General features: G+C 49.9%; 1 long non-coding RNA gene across 1 annotated transcript; it reads left to right on the top strand.

Annotated features, from left to right (window-relative positions):
- Window positions 1–3,108: 3,108 nt before the first annotated feature.
- On the top strand, window positions 3,109–4,272 carry LOC134060023 (uncharacterized). Its single transcript, XR_009935119.1, has 3 exons — window positions 3,109–3,285; window positions 3,380–3,522; window positions 3,608–4,272. It is a non-coding gene; the product is annotated as an uncharacterized LOC134060023 (long non-coding RNA).
- The last annotated feature ends 1,215 nt before the right edge of the window (window positions 4,273–5,487 follow it).

Here is a 5,487-nt window from a genome sequence, read left to right as displayed (position 1 = left end):
TCAATGCTAAAACTCGGAAAGATGCTTTCCCTCTTCCCCGTATTGAAGAATCCCTCGATGCCCTGGCAGGAGCCCGATGGTTTTCTACCATGGACTTAGCCAGTGGGTATAACCAGGTCCCGGTAGTGGTAGGTGATCGTGCCAAGACTGCCTTCTGCACACCGTTTGGCCTTTTTGAATGGCAGAGAATGCCATTTGGTCTCTGTAACGCGCCAGCAACCTTTCAAAGGTTGATGGAAAGGATTTTTGGAGACCAGCAATGTCAAACCTTGTTACTATATCTGGATGACATTGTGGTCTTTTCTTCATCTGTTTCCCAACACCTGGAAAGATTAGAACTTGTTCTGGAGCGTCTACAACATGAGGGCCTTAAGGCTAAGTTGAGCAAGTGTGCATTTTTCAAACGGGAGGTTGGCTACCTAGGTCATGTAATTTCCAGTCAGGGTGTGGCGACGGACCCTCAAAAGATTGAGGCAGTGGCTAGCTGGCGTTGCCCCAGCACAGTCTCAGAGGTACGGTCTTTCCTGGGGTTCGCTAGTTATTACCGCCGCTTTGTGGAGGGGTTTGCCAAGTTGGCGGCTCCCCTCCATAAGCTGGTGGCAGTGCTGGGTGGCAACAAATCAAAGCGGAGCCCAAGCCAGAGTATAATGTCCCTGTGGTCTGAAGATTGCCAGCAAAGCTTCAATGCACTAAAACAAAAACTGACTACTGCTCCCGTCCTGGCATATGCTGATTTCAGTTTGCCCTTCATCTTAGAAGTGGATGCGAGCTACAGCGGGTTAGGAGCTGTCCTCTCTCAGGAACAAGGAGGGAAGGTGCGTCCCATAGCTTATGCCAGTCGTGGTCTTCGGCCCACTGAGCGCAACATGTCCAACTACAGTTCTATGAAGTTGGAATTTCTTGCGCTCAAGTGGGCCATGACCGAAAAGTTTAGGGAGTACTTGTTAGGGCAGCACTGTGTAGTTTATACAGACAATAATCCCCTAAGCCACTTGTCCTCTGCGAAATTGGGCGCGGTAGAGCAGCGCTGGGTCGCTCAAATGGCTCCTTTCCACTATGAGGTCAAATACCGCTCTGGCAGACAAAACCGCAATGCGGATGCTCTGTCGAGGCAGAATCCCCCGGACCCCCCTGATTTGGCTAATATGGCTCTGGGTATGACCCTTCCAGCCTCCTTACAGCAGGCTGTGCAAGCACAGCCAGTAACTCTGGTGACCCAAGCGGTAGTTACAGCTTTGCCTGAAAATAATCTTCATACCTTGCGCTCCAGCCAGGACCAAGATTCCATTCTCCAGGAGGTTTTGCCACACTGGAGGCGAGGGGTTAAACCTGGGCCCTTTGAGCGACAGGGTATGTCTAAGTCGGGATTAGCCCTGTTGCGTCAGTGGGATCGGCTAGTGGAAAGGGAAGAGGTTATGTACCGTAGGGTGTTTCGTCCAGACGGAGCAGAGGAATATTTCCAACTATTACTCCCGGCTAGTATGAAGTCTGATGTTTTGACTCAGCTCCATCAGGAGCATGGCCACCAGGGGACTGAGCGTACCCTGGAGTTGGCGCGTAGACGGTGCTACTGGCCTAGCATGTCATCGGATGTGGCTCGTTGGTGCCTTGAATGCGAGCGATGCCAAATAGCCAAAGACACTAAACCCCCAGCACGTAGCTTCATGGGGCATCTGTTGGCCTCACGGCCTAATGAAGTGCTGGCCATAGATTTTACGTCACTAGAACCTTCTCGGTTGGGAGTGGAAAACGTTTTAGTTTTAACGGATGTGTTTAGCAAATATTCTCTGGCCATCCCCACCCAGGACCAGCGTGCCCCTACTGTGGCCAAGGTACTGGTCAACGAGTGGTTTTATAAGTTTGGTGTCCCCGCTCGCATTCATTCCGACCAAGGTCGTTGTTTTGAGGCAACGCTCATCCAACAACTTTGCCAGCTTTATGGGGTTGAGAAATCACGCACCACGCCCTACCACCCGGCTGGCAATGGCCAGTGCGAACGCTTTAATCGCACCCTACATAATCTCCTTCGTACCTTGCCCGCGTCTCGAAAAAGAGATTGGGTTGCTTGCCTCCCACAACTACTGTTTTGCTATAACACTACTCCGCATGCAGTAACTGGTGAATCCCCTTACTTTCTGTTGTTTGGCCAAGAACCCCGCCTGCCGCTTGACTTCTTGCTAGGAACAGTACCAGACCCGGTGGCAGGGACAGTGCATGATTGGATTGAGGAACACCAAGCCAGGTTACAAGTTGCCTTTCAGGGAGCTGAAGGCCGGCTTCAGGCCGCAGCTGGTAAACGTAAAGAAGCCCATGATCGCCAGGTTAAAGACCTAGCGCTGGTAATAGGTCAGTTGGTTTACCTCCGTAACCACAGCATGAGAGGCTGCCATAAGATTCAGGACCTTTGGAGCCCGGTGGTGTATGAGGTTATCAGAGCCCCCCCAGCCAACGGGGCTGTATACACCATTGCCCCTGTGACTGATCGGAGCAAAGTGCGACAGGTACATCGAGGTCTCCTTAAAGCCCGTGTGGGAAGCAATGCACCAGTTGGTCCTCCTCACATTAGTCCACCGGTTGAGGAGACTGTTGTGGCGAGGGAGGAAGACTTTGATAGCGACTTGGCATTATTGCCCCCGGCACTGATGCTGCATCCAGTGGAGACACCCGTTACCTCCGCCAGCCTACCCCCCCAGGCTGAGCATACTGATCCCCCAGCAGAGGAACCACTAACATCACCTGCTGGACAGAGCCCCACTACGTTAGACACCTGTATCCCAGTAGGTCCCTCCCCTACTCTAGATGGTCAGCCTAGTACTAGCAGGGATGCCCATACTGGGGGTACACCAATTGTCCTGGCAGTGGATAATTTAGATCAAGCAGAGACCAGTGTGTCAGTGCCATCCCCAGTGGTCCCAGCCACTTCCTGTCCACGCCGGACAGAGAGAGCCAAAGCAGGCCAGCATTCAAACCTCCACCATTTACCCCAGGCAGCAAGCCGGCAGCGGATATGTCCTAGCGGCCCGGATTCAAGTTTAGTCAGTGCTGCTCTTCGGCCTGAGGGTTCGGATGTAGCTGCTAGCCTGCCTATCGTCGGGACGCCGACTGAAAAGGTGGGGGTAGATTGTGATGAGACGCACGGCCTGAGCCCTTCCTAATGATTAGGGCGGTCACAGCCAATGGTGTGCGTTGCCGTTCTATTTAGTCTGGAGTAGCCTTATGTTGGCAGACGCCGTGATTGGTCTCCATGTGACTTCCTGTTTTGCCCCTCCAGTCGACTTTCTACCGGTATGTACACTCTTCCTCTGTATGCTCGGACTATGGTTAAATTGTTTGTAGTATAGTGACTGATGCTTTGTTACTTGCTGTGGTGGCTTTGCAGCGCTTTCATCTGTTGCTTGGCGGTGTTCGGTCTGGGTTAGTGGTTTTGGTGCTGGTTGTCAATGTCCGTGGATTGTAGAGGCAAACATTCAGCGGAGCTTCGTGAGCTCGCCGCTGACTAAGTGGGAAGCTGTCAACTTCCTGGTATGTATTCCTTGCATGGATTCCTATTGCCCTTGTTTTTAGCATTGTGTTTAGCAATAATGAGGTGTCCTGTATGCCTTTTTAGGTACTTCGGGTCGTATCTGTGTCTCCTGCTGTTTTTGCCATATTCGTTGCTTACACCGAGGCGATATCTGCCCTGACCGGGCCACTACTCTGAAGATAACGGCGAAGACGTCGGCAACCACAGTTCGATACAAATGTTGTCTTGTCCGTGTGTGTTGTAACTTGTCGGTGTCATTACGAACGCATGTCTGTGAGTGGATTTATGTGTACGTGTGTGTGCGCGAGTGTATTTGTGCCCTGGGGAAAACGTGGGTAGCTTCAGGAATCTGGCTTAATGTTTTGCCTTAGCCTTGTATTACCTACATGTTAAACCCCTGGCAGGAGGCCCGTCATAGCTGTGGATAGCCAGTAGGCCATCACGTATGTAACCATTGAAGCCTGATTTATGTCTGTCTGTTGGTTTTCTTTGTTCTTTATTTTCTCTACTTGTATGTTGGTCATTGTCTTGTTCTCTTTTGATTTATGTTTTTGACACTGGTGGGAGGCCTTCTGTAACTGCTGTAGATCGCTAGTGATCCCATTGCAGGCCACCCTTTGTCCTTATATTTTGGTTTTCTTTCTTTTTGTTTCTTTTGATTTGCTGCATGCTGTGCGTTGGATACTAGCACTGGTGGGAGGCCATCTTGAATTTGCTGCGGATCATCAGTGGTCCGCTTAGCCGCCCAATACATCTATCCTTCTGGTATTGTGTCTGCGTGTGGGTCGTGCATGTGTCTGTTGTGCATGTGTTTGTTGTGCATGTGTTCGTGGTACATGTGTTTGTGGTACATGTGTTTGTTGTGCATGTGTTTGTTGTGCATGTGTTTGTTGTGCATGAGTTCGTGGTGCATGTGGTTGTGCATGTGTTGGTTGTGCATGTGTTGGCTGTGCGTGTATGGTTGTCTGGTTTTCACCTCTTCTCTGTTCTTAGGTGCTGAGTGCTCCAGGCAGGGAGGCAGTTACATCCTCTAGGGGGAGGTGTCCCCTTTTCCTTTGTGCGTGTGGTTCACGTGTGCCCCTTGAATGGGATTTCTACTTATTTTTGCTATTGTGCTATATCTTGTTTTTTTGAGGTGTGTATGTGCAAGCACGAGTGCCTGGCTGGTGTTTTTGGGATCCATCTCCTGGCAATTCGCCCCCTGCTGGTAAGCCTCAGCCCTGATAAACTTGTCTACGCTCCTCTCCCATGGTATGATTGAAACTTGTCTTGTTTGTTGTCTTGTATGTTTGACATTTTTATCCTTGTAATAAAGACAACCTATTATTGGAACTCTGCCTCTGGTGTCTTAGTCAACGAACTTGTGTGCTAAATTCTAATTGTGTATTTATTGGTTGATATCTCCCTGGGTGCAATTCCCAGGGTGGCGTAGTCTGCTACCCCCTACTGGTAATGCCACACCTTCACAACTACCTGCACAAAACGCGATCTGAGGCATATCTGCCCCCTGCACTGGCTGACTGGGAAGATGGAGGGCACAACATTGTGGAGGGTACCTGGAGAAGGGATGGATGGCCTAGGCCCTTTCAGCCGGGACAGACCCGCAACAGCTCAGTGGCCGCAAAAGAGATCAGAAACAATTTAAATGTTTACTTCTTGTCCCCTGCAGGCCAGGTCCCATGGCAGGAAAAGTATATGTAGTTTTATGGGTTAATGTGTGGTTTTCCAGTCATTTAAAATATGTGTATGTATGTGTCCTAGAAGGTGTGCCATATTGTGCAAAAGGTTCATTCCATTTATCTTCCTTCTAGATCACAGCAGCAGTTGACCACATGTTAGCTTGGCCACTGTTTTCCCCTACTTAATTTTGGGTTTAGTCATTTACCTAGTTGTGTTTACAGCCACATTTGTTGTGTTTACTTGTATTTTGGTTTATTTAAATAAACCCGCTCGTGAATAAGCAT

Source organism: Sardina pilchardus, chromosome 16 (assembly GCF_963854185.1).
Source record: "Sardina pilchardus chromosome 16, fSarPil1.1, whole genome shotgun sequence".
Lineage (NCBI taxonomy): Eukaryota > Metazoa > Chordata > Actinopteri > Clupeiformes > Clupeidae > Sardina > Sardina pilchardus.
This window is presented reverse-complemented; position numbering and strand designations above follow the sequence as displayed.